This window comes from Heloderma suspectum, chromosome 12, assembly GCF_057233095.1.
Source record: "Heloderma suspectum isolate Gila_16-S chromosome 12, 16-S_ref, whole genome shotgun sequence".
Lineage (NCBI taxonomy): Eukaryota > Metazoa > Chordata > Lepidosauria > Squamata > Helodermatidae > Heloderma > Heloderma suspectum.
In genome coordinates this window covers 15,712,473-15,727,613 of record NC_139469.1, presented here as the reverse complement: position 1 = coordinate 15,727,613, position 15,141 = coordinate 15,712,473, and the positions used below count along the sequence as shown (strand labels likewise).

The 15,141-nt window shown below is 46.1% G+C and overlaps 1 protein-coding gene across 7 annotated transcripts in view; it reads left to right on the top strand.

Moving 5' to 3' along the window:
• Positions 1-15,141, top strand: part of EEF2K (eukaryotic elongation factor 2 kinase) — a 70,858-nt gene that overhangs the window by 7,429 nt on the left and 48,288 nt on the right. For 6 of the 7 annotated variants that reach the window (XM_084818499.1, XM_084818496.1, XM_084818498.1 and 3 more), the window contains exon 2: positions 9,827-9,972. The gene's annotated coding sequence lies outside the window, so the exon portion shown is untranslated. Of the gene's footprint in view, positions 1-278; positions 4,493-9,826; positions 9,973-15,141 lie in introns of those variants that run through there. The other variant, XM_084818497.1, reaches the window with a different exon arrangement.

Genomic DNA, 15,141 nt, shown 5'->3' with positions numbered 1-15,141 from the left:
TGGGGATTCCAGGCTCCAGTGTTGACAGAGACAATGCTTATTGTGTCCGTGGATGGAGGGTGGATTTCAGGGCTTTCATTCTGGCGACTCATTTTGTCGCTCCTCGAGGTCCGCAAGGGCGAGTGTGTGTGTGTGTGTGTTTGGTTTTGTCTCCGTTTATGATCTTGCTGGGGGTTTTCATTCTTGTGGTGTTTCACACTCCATCCAATACGATGCCCTTAAGTCACCCTTTAATCCGGGGGGTGGGGTGGGGGTCCGCATTAGTTTATTGCAGGGAAGGGGGGAGGAATTAAAAATGGAAAGAGAGAGAGAGAAAACCACAGGGACACTTCTTTAGGCTTTCGGGGAGCCTTCCCCAGCTGGTGCCGTCAAGATGTGATGGATTGCACCTCCCATCATCCCCAGCCAGCAACACCCATATTAATAGTCGCACTCTACAAACCTCATCTCGGATACGGTGTCCAGTTCAGGCAACCACACTTTAAGATGGATCAGTTGAAGCGAGTTCAGAGAAGGGCAACAAAGATGATCTGGGGACTAGAAACGAAGTCCTACGAGGAAAGATTGAAGGAGCTGGGTATGTTTAGCCTTGAGAAGAGAAGACAGAGGAAGGATATGATAGCACTTTTCAAGTACCACGCAGAAGGTGGACAGATGGACGCAACCTGTTCTCTTCCATCCAAAACAGCAGGACATGAAATAACGGGCTCAAGTTACAGGAAGGCAGATTTTGGTTGAACATCAGAAAAAACTTCCTGACTGACAGAGCAGTCAGATAATGGAACCAACTTACTAGGGAGGTGGTGGGGTCTCAGTCTCTGGGGGTATTTGAGTGGAGACTGGACAGCCGTCTGCCAGGGATGCTTTCAGCTGTGTTCCTGCACTGAGCAGGGGGTTGGACTTGATCGCTCTTCCAACTCTATGATTTTATGACTGGCGATGGTGGGAGTAACACATCTAGATTGGGGAAAGGCTGCTTCAGGGTGTCACTGGTCTCTTGATCTTATGCCATAAGAACATTGCTGGTCTTTAAGGTGCCACAGGACTCTTTGCTTGTCCTTTTGAAGAGAGTCATGTGTGTTTTGCATTTGCTCTGCATCTGACTGATCACTGTTTGGAGGAGGAAATTGCCTCCCAAATTAGGCCACAATCCTATGCCTAATACCCTTAGCTGGGAGCCATCCCTTTTAAATGTTTTTACAATGCAATCCTATACATGTCTAGTCAGAAGTAAGTCCTACCGAGTTTGGTGGGGTTACTCCAAGGTAAGTTGGTATAGGATTGTAGCCTCAGTGACTTAGTTTTGAAATGTGACTATACCGCACTTCAGCCATGCTTCCAGGGTGGTTTACATCAGAATAAAACAGAGTAAAAATGCAGAGTATAAAATACAAATACAGAATGATAATAACATAACCAGCACAGCAGCTAAAAACAGTTAAACTTAAAAAAGCCTGGGAGAATAAAAGCGACTGCCTGGTGCTGAAAAGATAACAAAGTGGGTGCTAGGCAGGCCTCCCTGGAAAGGGAATTTCACACTTGGGGTGCCATCACCAAGAAGTCCCTATCTCTGGTCACCGCCCTGCCTCACCTTGGGTGGAGGGGGCATCTGGACAGGAGCCTCTGAATATGACCTCAGTACATGGGCAGGCTGTTATGAGAGCATTCCTTGGTAGTGGGATTTACTTCTGGGTAAACAATATAGGGTTGTGCTGTAGATTGACTGGTGATCACCAACTTCTGGTCCTGTTTGGGGGGAAAGCCAAAGCTCGGTGGTAGAGCACATGGTTGCATGCAAAAGTTGCCAGGTTCAGCCCCAAACATTTCCAGGTAGAGCTGGGAAAGAGCCCTGTGTGAGACCCTGAAGGGCAGCTGCCAGTCATAGTAGTCGATACTGAGCTAGATGGACCAACGGTTAGATTGGTTAGTCTTTGGTTAGATGGACCAAAGACTCCTTTGGCAACTTTGTACTTTGTTTTGCTTTCTCCTCCAGCATTGGCTTGGATAGCTTGCTTGAGTCACCTGCTGTGCAGGAAACCTGAGGGAGACGTGATTTGTCCATGCCTCCTGTGTTTGTGGTACCCCAGAGTGTGTCTACTGATCTATGGGAGAGGAGAGCCCCCTTTCAGCAGGGGGTTGGATGTGATGGTCGCTGGGGTTCTCCTCTCAGCTCCGCAACGTCTCTGTTAAAACAGGTGTGATGCTCCTGCTGCTGTTGAGTTATTTAATACAGAGTGCCCTATTTTATGCCATCTCTGTGTTTTGCTCTGTGTTAATGGAGTCGGATGCTCTGGAATGAGCCAGATATAATGTCTCTTATTTCTGGCATGGGTGCAAATTTCCCCGCCTCCATACCTCCTCCCCAGGCAGAGACATATCCTCCTTGAGCTCTCTTGCCTTGAAATGTGCTCCCACTCAAATATGTTTCCTTGCCAATTAGTGTCTGCACTACAGGGAGAGAGGAGGGTTTGGTGGCATCTGTTCTCGGGCCGCTTTTTGATAAAAAGGAAAATAATAAGATTAAGGGCACTGCAGATTAAACAGAAATAGGCAAGCTCCTCGCAAGATAACACATTTTTAAACTTGCAAAACAACATAGCTCAGCCTTCCCCAATCTGACGCCCTCCAGAGCTGTTGGGCTACAACTTCCATCATCCCCCAGCCAGCATGATTTTGCTGGCTGGGGCTGATGGGAACTCAGGCCAGCTCAATACCCCTTGTTAATTAGACACACAGTGTAATGTTCTGTATGGTAGGAGGCATTTTCGTTCAGCCGGCTGAAATTGGAGCACCAAGAAAGGACTCTCTGTCTGCTTAGCTTTTTCCTAACATGTTCTATGTTGTATTTGTCTGTGGGTCATTGGAATATGAACCCGGTATATGTCATTTTACAACGAATGTGCAGAAAATTCCTACAGAAAAATAGAATTTTAACAGCACAAACCTATGCATGTTTACTTGGGAAATCAGCCCCACTGAACTAACTCCCAGGCAAGGGTGCAACATTGAACACAGTGACACTTACCTTTGGGAAAACAGGATCAGACTGTAAAAGAGCATTTGCAGTAGGGTGTTGTGGATTTTAATGTATCCACTGTTATGTAATGAAATTAAATGTTCTGTAATTGGACCCACAACAGGGATGATTTAGGAGCTTTTCGGGGAAACAAAAAGCCAACTCATGCTAACAGGAGTGCACAGCTGGCTTCCCATTTCGAAGTGGAGAATTTTCCTGCACTCTCTTTGATTGCAGAGCGTTGATGTCATGCCATGGCACCCAAATGCACCCGGTCAGCAGATCTGCTTATTGACAAGCTCACATGTTTCTTTGTCTGCCTAAACATGGGGATCTGAAAATGGAACAGATGGAGGAAGAAAAGAAACGTTGTAAACACAGCTACATGATTCCAATCACTGTGTACAGTATATACTAAAAATTACGTAACCATCACAGTTCTGCCATGCCAGACTATTGCAAAAATAACACTCCTCTCTGTTATGTCCTATAGTACCAGATAGGGGTGTTGCTTCATGAGGACTGGGGGAAAGAAAGCGCGTGATAATCTAACAGATCCATCTCTGTTTAATTCAAAGAAAGGCCTACTGTAGGCCTTGGAGGTATGATCCCTGCATGCAAAGGTGCATGAGAATGCAAGTTTTACACATTTTGTTATACTGAGACTATTTTGCATTAAAGATTGCATAGGTTCCTTTGCTTTCTGGGTGTTATGATGCAGTAATATGGTCCCCTTTAAAGCTGAATGTGTGCTGGCTATAGGCCCTAAAGCACGAATAAAATTAATTTTCTTAGACAAATGGGGGGAAATGGCTTGTTGGAACAGTACGTAGCAGGATTGCTACTACTCTTCATGCCCAGTAGTAGACTGTTAAAACATGGTGATGATTACAACCGCGGTGCTGGTGCAAGCTCCCACTCTCAGTTGGCGGCTTTTCTTCCAAACTTGAAGTAGAAGAGAAGCTTCATGAACTTCCTTGCTTTTCATCCTGATCCCATCCTAGTTGACTTTGAAGTAAGACACACTGACTTCAATGGATACCCCTAAAAGTGTGTTTAGGATTGCAGCCATTCCATTATTTGCCGTGGTGGCTGGTGCCCATTGGGGCTGGTGGGGCAGGGCACCTAAATGTAGGAGGAGCCAAAGAGATGCAGTAGGTGGGGCCATCTAGAGCATGAGTTCAAAGCAGAGGGGAGGGGGAACTCAGCCACAGTTGGGTGTGTGGTGCCCTGCCTGCCCAGAAATACCAGCAGCTGTCTCTGGTTATTTGAAGAGCCCAGCCTGTGTTGCCACTGCCTTTGCCCCTTTGCACTGTGCAGATGGGTGACAAACTAAGCTGGGCTCACAGAGGCACACACCCTCCGTAAATAAAAGCGGCGTCTCTATATATTATTTCTTCAGTGTTTACAGAGCAATCTGATCTTTCTCTTAAGTGCCTCTTGAGGACAAACTGGCCGTCTGTCTGCTTGAGATGGGTGAGTTTGTTGAGCTCAGTTTTGCTCAGGTTTTCGTTTTTTGCAAGGGTAGGTTTGTTCCGTCCTGTGTCCACATCAGATTGTGAATTTTATTTTATTTTTTAGTCTGCGCAAAACTTTGTATGCATTTTGCTGTGCACCAGAGGGCGCATCAAACGTGGAAGTGTCTCTGTGTATAACTCTGCATGCCATCAGGTTGCAGGGCAGAAACGGTTTACTATAATGTAATGCATGCTCCCCTGCATTAATATCTTCAGTGGAGCATCTCCTGTGGGAGCTCTGGCCATCTGAGGTGAGGCGGGTGGCTACCAGACAGAGGGCCTTCTCAGTGGTGGCACCCAAGCTGTAGAATGCTCTGCCCAGAGGGCCCCTACTTTATTGCCCTTTCAGTACTAAGCAAAGACAGTTTTATTTTCTCCAGCTTTTTAGATGTAATTTTAATCCTGCGGACTTTTTGATGCTGCTTTTATAATTTTGTGGCTTTTACCTTCTTTTAATGGTTGTTGTTTTTCTATCTACATTTGAATTGCGTTACTCTTTTTGTAAACCACCCTGGGGAAACAATTGAAGTACAATAGCAAAATACATAGTTTAATAAAGAATTAACAATGTATGTTAAGGCAGTTGTGGCCCAGACTAAAAACAAGCACCATACACACAGAAAGTCTTTGACCCTTTGCAAAGATTCCCGTCCCCTTCGTGAAACGTCTTCACCAGCGGGCAGTCTACTTGGCTATCTCAGAGGGAGAGATGGCTTGGCTGGGACCAACTGCTGCTTGGCTTCTCCTTCCCCAGAATGGCCTCGGACTGCTTCTATTCTGCCTTGCTCAGAGGGAGAGATGAATCAGCGAGGCCCCCTCCATCGGCCTGTCTGGGACCAACCATTTGGCTCCTCCCCTTCCAGAACTGTCTTATTACTGGCCATCCCACTTAGTCATTACGTAACAGCTGGTACCTTAATTTGCTTATTTTCATTCATTTTATTTCCTTTCATTTATTACATTTCTATGCCGCCCAATAGCCAAAGCTCTCTGGGTGGTTTACAAAGATTAAAAACCTTAAAACTACAATATTGTGCATAATACATAAACAATTTAGCTACAAACATATAAACCGATAGCCAACACACATACATACACACACATGTATCCATATGCTATCCCATGACCTGATTAAAAATCTATCATACATGGCCAAATGCCTGGGAGTGGAGGAAGGTCTTAACCTGGCGCTGAAAAGATAACAAGGTTGGCGCCAGGCAGGCCTTGCTGGGAAGTTCATTTCATAATTGAGGGGCCGCCACTGAGAAGGCCCTCACCCTTGTTGCCACCCTCTGAGTCTCCCTTGGAGGAGGAATCTGCAGGAGAGCCTTAGACGATAAGCATAGTGTACAGGTAGGTTCATGCCAGGAGAGACGTTCCGTCAAGTATTGCCGTCCTGAGCCATGTAAGGGTTTCTGTGTATTTTCTTCTTCCTGCTCTGTCCCTTTTTTCCTTTGGTATAGTGATTTCTAGAGTATGTTGTTACTTTAAAGTGTGAACCGCCATGGGTGCATCGGCAGAAAGGCGGAATATGAATCGAGTCATTAAACAAAAAGGCTGCATATACACAACAGGCAGAAATTGGTAATGGGTGCAGAATTCAGCATCCTGAGTTTTTGGATTATGAATTCAGCTTTCATTTAAAGAAAAAAGAAGAAGCTTCCACTCCTTAAAGCTGCAGATAGGCTGCAAAGCATGTAAGTGATGCTTTTTGAAATCTAGCAATAACTAGGGAATAAATAATGTAAACGTAAGCTTATGCAAATAAGTAATAATTATTTACTTATACATAAGTAAAGGATTACTTTCCTTTGTAATCATTTATAGCATTTGGAAAATTCAGCTTTTCTTGGTGCAGAATTTGGGTTACTTGTTTTGCAGGGGGAAGCACAGAGTATATCGAATGCAAATCTGCGTAGACGCCAGGGTGCTATGGTTGATCATTACAATGAAACCCCTTTTGCGGCTGCCAAAACGACTCCATTTTGTGTACGGGCAAAATGCCACCTTTATAGATGAGCTGTGCACCACTGATGGGGTTTAATAACAGGTCTCTGTCTTTTTCTTGGCAGAAGGAGACGAGAGCTCCTCATCAGGACATAAACTTCCCTTCCCCCATAGGCTCATTGAGGTCTTGGCTGCCAATGTGTGTTTGGGGGGACGGACGGGGACGAAATCATGTCTTTGTAAATTCTGCTCATTTGACACCACGGCATGGATGCCGCTGAAACAGAGAAAGTACAGGGAGTTCTTAGGGAAGCAAACGGCTCTCTGCCACAGTTTCTGTCTGTCAAAGGGCTTGGAGGAGCTGGATTCGTTTCAGGAACATTTTCGATCTCGCTGACAGCACAGCATTCGTACTCTGCTTAGGGGCCAGGTCATGAGAGAGGTGCCCTGGAATCTTTGTGTATGAGATTTCCAATCTGAGTAGCCTCTGAATCTCGGGGAATATTTGGAGGGTGGTGGTGTCCCAGGGCCAGCCCAAGAAATTGTGCTGCCTGAGGCGAAGAACAAGGTGGTGCCCCCTCCCGTTCCAAGTACGAAAGCCAACGTGGCTGGCAGATGAATCTCAACAACACTGTTGATGGGACACCATCCGTCGCTGAACCTGAAGGCAGCAGGCTCACTTAGAGGGTGGAGAGCAGGCCGCCTGGCACATAGACTGTCCTCCAAATCTTGCTGCCACCTCCCACCATCTGCCGTCTGAGGTGGCTGCTTTGCTCTGCCTAATGGGAGGGCTGTTCCTGTGGTATCTAATTGATTGTAACCCCACCACCACCAAATTTCCTCCAGGTAATTCTGCCTTGTTATCTTCAGCCAGGGGCGGGCAACTTGTGGCCTTCCAGATGTTTTGGCCCACAGCTCCCATCAGCTGTAGCCAGCATAGCCAGTGGTGAGGGAGCATGGGAATTATAGGCCAAAACCTCTGGAGGGCCTGCTTTTTACTGAGTCAGACCTGTCAACAATGACTGGCAGTGGCTCTCCAGGGTTTCAAGGAGGTGTTTTTTTTCCTGGCCTACCTGGAGATGCCAGGGATCGAACCTGGGATCACGTGCAGGCAAATCAATTCTCTCCCTTGAGCTACAGCCCCGCTCTGTAGGCCAAAACATCTGGAGGCCACCACGTTGTTGACCTCTGACTTAAGCTCTTTTTGAATTTTCCTGCAGCGTGTGCTTGGTTTAAGGCCAGGAAGGGACCAAAACCCAACAAACCCTAACAAACGTGTCCCTGTAGCAAGAGAGAGTTACTTATTACTTAGTTATTTACTGTCAGTGACTTATTAGGGAATTAAGTGTCCTTGTGGTTTGGGCTGGGACCGTTCCTCTTCATGCGGGGGAAAGGGTCAGTCTGACCATAGAGGCAAGCTAGGCAGCTGCCTGGGGTGCCAAAACTGAGGGAGGGGGCTGCCTTAGCTGCTGAAAATGTCTAGGTGATGGATCCCAGAACATGGTCTGAGGGTGGATAATGCAGCCACCTTGTGACGCTAAACAGCTTTCAATCTGGTCAGTGCCTAGATGGGAGACTGTGTGGGGAACCCTGTGTAGATGGCCTTGAGTTCCATGCTGGAAGAAATTTGGGAAATAAAAGTACTAAATAAATAAATTAAAGTCCACTGGCTGCCCATTAGAGGAGGTTTACAGAACCTACTTTGCAATTCGTTGTCTGGGTGTTCTCCCCAGGGTGGTGGACATAGCTAAGAGCTCTCTGATCTCCACCAGCTGCCACGACAGTGACACAGCTGTAAAGGGAGAGGAAGTAAAGATGTATCCCGTTCAGCTCTTGATCATTCACTGTGTCATTATTATCGTGCTGATCAGCAGATGATAAAGCACAGCTATAAAAGGAGAAGGATCCATATATATGTCTAAGGCAACAAAACAAACTGGGGCGAAGTCTTTAACAGCTTTCCCCAATGTTGGGCACCATTTTCTTGGTGGAAAGGTGGGGTATAAACAGAATAAATAAATAAATAAATAAACCTGCCACCTCTCAGATGAGAACACTTCTTGGGCCCCATCCACATGGCACCACTTTCACCCCCCACCCCGTCACAACTGTGCAGCATTGCAGCTTCAAATTAGCTTCTGGTGGCATATACTTGCGATTTACTGCGCACTCCCCTAACAGACTCCACCGTGCCCTTTTTTTTGCCATTATACTTTAATGCGCGGTTGTGCAGTCCTGTGGGGGTATGACAATGCAGTGGCTGTTTTGTATTTTAGGGGTTCTGTTGTGTCTTTCAGTCCCTCGTGAGGTAAAAAGAGGGTGTTCTGTGTCCCTTCATTTCCACAGCATCTGTTTGTCAGTTCCCCAGCCTGAGATGCTTGCGATGGTTTGCGGGAGCGGTATGTACCCATCACTCCGAAATGGTGGCCGGAGCTAAGTTGGTCCTCCCCCAAGACCCCCCCAGCCCTTGGGCACCGAGTCCAAAACAACCATTGCGAAGATACAAAGCTGCAAAAGTGTGATTAAATAACTGAAAATACCTCTCTGTGCCTCCGTAGCTGCACAGCTGTGAAGGGACAGGGGGAGTAAACAGGCATCACAGAGCGATGCAAGCACTATGCACGCCTACAGCATGCGCACCGCAAAATGTGAAGTCGGTTTGGGGAAGGGACAGATGGCTCGCAACCATGGGAAACCCACAGCAAATGAAAAACATGGCAGCAAAACGCCTCCTTGGAAATCCGCATTTTCCGGGAGAAAACCACAGATGGCTGCGAAGTGGCGACAGTGTCATCTATCCCAGGGGACTTCTACTCGCAGCTGCCCTGGAATAAAAGGCTCATGTAGATGGGGCTTTGGAGGCGGCAGATTGGGGAACAGAGGTCTACAGAATCATATAATGCTGTGTCAAGAAGATCAGCCTATCCAAATTGGTTACATCTTTAAAAATCCCCCTCTTACTCTGGAGAATTCAATGGTGTACACTGAGTCACCCCCCACCTCCCTCCACTGAAGGTCCCCATTCAGGGATAGCCAGCCCCAGACCTGCCATGCCTCAGAGACAAAATGGCATCTTCAAACCACTAACTCTCTGATGATTGTGGGAACGTTAAACTTAATATTTTCCGCTCAGGTTAAACTGTCTTGTTGATGGGTGTAGATAGTTTTTCTTAAAGAGCGACTTACACCCTGCCTTTCAGTGGGGAAAATACCATCTCTAATTTTAGCTTATGGCTGAGCTCAGGAGAGGTTGAAGAATTTCACTGTATTTGATAGGAAGATTTATTATGGTGGGCCAGCTCTTGGCATCAGCAGTAACAGGGTTGTTGTTGTTTTTTATCCACAGGGTGGAGTGTGTGTTTTTAAAGAACTCCGGGGGCAGGTTTAGCTTAGTGCTTCACTCTATTCTTGGTGACTGCTTGAAGAAGAAGAGTTCTGTGAAGTGTGGAGGCTTGCGTTCAACTTCATCCACTAGAAGTTGGTTCACAAGAGGTAATACTTTTCCTTTGTTTTGTCTTTCATACAGGATGAATTCACTGCGTTTTTTTGGCCGAAAATGACTCTCAGCATGCGTTTTCCCATCAGAAAGTTTTTTTCATCTACTTCAGTATTGTCTATGGATGTTGTTGGACAGCAAATCCCATTACCCCTAGCCAGCATAGCCAGTGGTGAAGAATGATCGGAGTTGCAGGCCAACAACATCTGGTGGGCCACACTTTCCCTGTCCCTAGTCTGCACCAGGGGTGGGCAGATTTCAGGCCTGCGAGATCTACTTTGTGCCGGTACCTGGTGCAAAAGACATCCACTTGCAATTAAAGAATTCTGAGCCCAGAAATCTGTTTTGACTACAAGAGCTGAACAGGGCTTACAGCCCTTCCACACAAAATATCTCTCCCGGTTTGCCAGCTTTCTTCATTTCAGGAGTATAATTTGCGGCAGGATGGGGAAGCCATTTTGTTGTTGCTATTGTTGCACAATTGGGAGTCAGAAATTCTTGATGATCTACTGCAAATCACCCAGAGATCCACCAGTAGGTCTAGATCTACTTTCTTTCCGCCCCTAGTCTACACTGACTAGAAAAATGAAGCTGATTGGTGGGAGATTCTGGACAGATAAAAGGAGGTCCTCCTTCACACAGCACAGAGTTGAACTATGGAATTCGCTACTACAAGATGTAGCAATGGCCACCACTTTGGATGGCTTTAAAAGGGGGTTAGACAAATTCCTGAAGGAGAAGGCTATCAGTGGCTACTATCTTGGTGGCTATGTGCTCTCTCCAGTATCAGAGGCAGTGAGCCTATGTGCACCAGGTGCTGGGGAACATGGGTGGGAGGGTGCTGTTGCACTCATGTCCTGCTTGTGGGTTTCCCATTGGCAGCTGGTCAGCCACTGTTTGAACAGATTGCTGGACAAGATGGACCCTTGGTCTGATCCAGCACAGCTCTTATGTTCTTATGTCACTGGCTCCCCAGGGTTTCATGCAGGGATCTTTCCTGATCCTACAGAGAGACGCCAGGGATTGAAACTGAGACCTTTTGCATGCAAAGCATGTGCACTACCATTATGCTATGGCCTTTCTGCAAAAACACCCTGCTCTCTGGCTTGCAGTCTAATAATACAGCATAAAAAAGAGGAAAAAGAAGAGTAAGAACAGAAGAGAAAAATAAAGACATAAAATTGGAGGAAGAGAAAGACAGATAAAAAATCTGGGAAGACTAAAGAAACCGATAAGACTGTATGCCCTGGCCGTGGGCTGCTAAGGTTTGGAGGTGCCGAGGTAGTGATAAGCCAGATCCAGGTTTGCTTACAAGGAGACTTTATTGAGTACTTAACAGCGCACAGGTTGTTCCAATGGTTGGAACAGACAGCTTCTCTGAACCCAGAGCCAAGGGGTACAATGGGTTTTATACCATACATGTCAGCAGTGAGGCAGCATGACAGCAGCAAGCGTTAATTAGTGTTCATCTGCAACTTTCCCAGCATAGACTAACAGTGCTTGTTCAGAAGGAAAACAGTCAGAACTTTCCCAGCACAGATAGCCTCACTTCTCAAGCGCATCCTAGGTCCTGATAAGACCAACGCTCGTTAGCATGGAATGTGCTGAGGCGGCGAGATTGACCTTTGACTCATCTTACCAGTCAAGAGGCCTACTAGCAGGAAAACTGCAGCTGATGGACCAAAGTCAGAGAGCGTTATGGATCTCCAGGCCCCTCTAAAACTACAGGCCTGGGGCCAATACAAAGACTTACAATGTTTTTTCAACCAGGCTTCCCCAACCTGGTGCCCTCCAGATGTGTTGGACTACAACTTCCATTGGCAGTGCTGATCGTGGACAGTGGGTGTTGTAGTCCAGCACATCTGGAGGGTGCTAGGTTGGGGAAGGCTGTTTAAAACAATGAAAGGATTTTAATACACCGGACTGCATTTCCAATCACATGTTCACACACCTACTCTAAATTTAATTATTATTATTATTATTATTATTATTAGTGCAGCAGAGTGTTGAGGAAGGAGTGTGGGTGATCCTTTGAAGTGTTGGGCGGTTCCCACTGTGGCTAATAAGATGAGATGAGAGTTTGAATGTTTTTATCACTCAGTGCAGCCCACAAGCCAAGGGCGGCAAACAGAGATCTCTCCATTCTTCCTGCTGGCATGTCTTCTTTCGTAACAAGGTGGAGCAGGTGGTGAGAACTGCAAGCCTGAACTTCCTGTTCTCACTGTGAGCTGGGTAAATGGGCTGCGGTGCCTGTTGAGACTTGTGTTCCCTGGTGGGGCAGAAATGTGTCTTCCTGGGAGAAAGGGCTCGAGTACAGAGAGTACCTTTTGCTGGCACATCGTAGGCGGGATGCAGGGAACCGTTCAGTTGCCCCCCAGGAAGAACATCTCGGCATGTGGGAAAGCCTCCTTATCCCATCCATCAGAAGGAGCAGCTCCGAGGAGCTTTGCTTCCCCACCCCACCCCAAAAGAACACTCTGGTTCAACTGCTAGTTGTTGTGGGACTGCAGAAGCATAGAGAAGTATGCTTTGGCCCTCAGCCATCCAGCAGCCAGAGGACAAAGGCTACTGGCTTGTGCATGTGTGCGAGTTTGGGATGGGTGGGTTTGTAACACTACAACTTGTCCAAAGCCACCTTGAGAATCCTTTGACAAGGGCGAGGCATAAATCTTCTAAATAAATAAACAAATGAATAATTCATGTTTACTGATTGATTTAAACTATTTGTATACCACTTGATATCCTACAATCTCTAAGCAGTTTACATAAAACCACTTGGAGATCTTAGGTTTTGTCATCATTTATTTTCTAAAAGTTCCTATAGTACTGTACAAAAATAGAAAGAGCTAGTCTCTAGACTTGGACTCAAAATCCGCCCCTTCCCCAAATGAGACAAAAGGAGAGAAGAATTGCAGGAAGAGGCAGTGCAGTGCAGTGGTTCGAGTTTTGGACTAGGAGTGGGGAGACCCAGGTTCAAATCCCCATTTCAGCTGAGAAACTCATTAGGTGTCCTGATGGTGTCCTGATAGTGGTGACTGATCAGGAAAAGGATCTTGGAATTGCTGTGGATAGTTGGAGAAAAAGGTTGACCCCGTGTGTGGCTGCTGTGAAAAAGGCGAATTCCGTGATTGGGATCATTAAGAAAGGGACTGAAAATAAAACTGCCAATATTGTAATGGCTTTATGCACATCTGTGGTGCAACCAGACTTGGAAGGTTGTGTACAGTTCTGGCCACCGCATCTCCAAAAGGAGATGATTGCAGTTTGCAAAAGTATGGTCATCCTTCCTGGAATGATATCATAGAGCTGGAAACAGTGGAGAAAATGATCAGGGCGCTGCAGTAATTCCCCTACATGGAAAGGTTTTTCTCCCTCATAATACTAGAACAAGAGATCATTCAGTGGAGTTGAACTATGGGAGGTTCAGGGGATGCAAGAGAGAGTGCTTCGTCACATAGTGCATAGTTAAGCTATGGAATTTGCTACCAAGGTGTGATGGCCACTAACTTGATGGGCTTGGATGTCAAATAAGAGGATAAGGCTAGCAATGACTACTAGTCATGATGGCCATATATTGCCACAGTTGCCAGGAAACATCAGGAGGAGGTGCTGTTGTACTCATGTTCTGCTTGTGGACTTCCCAAGAGGTACCTAGGTGGGCACTATGGAAACAGAATGCTGGATAGAAAGATACTCCTTTTGTCTGATTCAGTGTGACGTTTCTGCTAATCCTGGGCAAGATGGAGCAGTTGTCTTGACTCTTTTTAAGGCAGCTTCATATGTCTGCGTGTAATTGACAAGATCTACAGTTGTGAAGGAAATTGGAGAAGGAAATGGCAACCCACTCCAGTATTCTTGCCAAGAAAACCCCATGGAACGTATCACAAGGCTAAAAGAGATGACGCCGGAAGATGAGCCCCTCTGGTCGGAAGGTGTCCAATATGCTACTGGGGAAGAGCAGAGGGTATTTCCAAGTAGCGCCAGAAAGAGTGAAGCGGCTGGGCCAAACCCGAAAGGACACTCAGCTGTGGATGTGTCTGGTGGTGAAAAGAAAATCCGATGCTGTAAAGAACAATATTGTTTAGGAACCTGGAATGTCAGATCAATGAATCAAGGTAAGCTGGAGGTGGTCAAACATGAGATGGCAAGATTGAACATCGACATCTTGGGAATCAGCGAACTAAAATGGACAGGCATGGGCGAATTTAATTCAGGTGACCATCATATCTACTATTGTGGGCAAGAATCCCTTAGAAGAAATGGAGTAGCACTCATAGTCAACAAAAGGGTGGGAAAAGCAGTACTGGGGTACAATCTTAAAAATGATAGAATGATCTCAGTACGAATCCAAGGCAAACCATTCAACATCACAGTAATTCAAGTCTATGCCCCAACCACTGAGGCCGAAGAAGCTGAGGTTGATCGGTTCTATGAAGACCTACAACACCTTCTAGAACTAACACACAAAAAAGATGTCCTCTTCATCATAGGGGATTGGAATGCTAAAGTAGGAAGTCAAGAAATCACCGGGATAACAGGCAGACATGGCCTTGGTGTACAAAATGAAGCAGGACAAAAGCTAATAGAGTTTTGCCAAGAGAACATGCTGATAATAGCAAACACTCTTTTCCAACAGCACAAGAGGCGACTCTACACATGGACGTCACCAGATGGTCAATATCGAAATCAGATTGATTATGTCCTTTGCAGCCAAAGATGGAGAAGCTCCATACAGTCAGTAAAAACAAGACCTGGAGCTGACTGTGGCTCAGATCATGAGCTGCTTCTTGCAAAATTTCGGCTTAAATTGAAGAACATTGGGAAAACCACTAAACCGTTCAGGTATGACCTAAATCATATCCCTGATGAATATACAGTGGAGGTGAGGAATAGATTTCAGGGATTAGACCTGATAGACAGAGTGCCTGAGGAACTATGGACGGAGGTCCGTAACATTGTTCAGGAGGCAGCAACGAAATCCATCCCCAAGAAAAAGAAATGCAAGAAAGCAAAGTGGCTGTCTGAGGAGGCTTTACAAGTAGCTGAGGAAAGAAGGGAAGCGAAAAGCAAGGGAGAAAGGGGAAGATATATCCAACTGAATGCAGAGTTCCAGAGAATAGCAAGGAGAGACAAGAAGGCCTTCTTAAATGAACAATGCAAAGAAA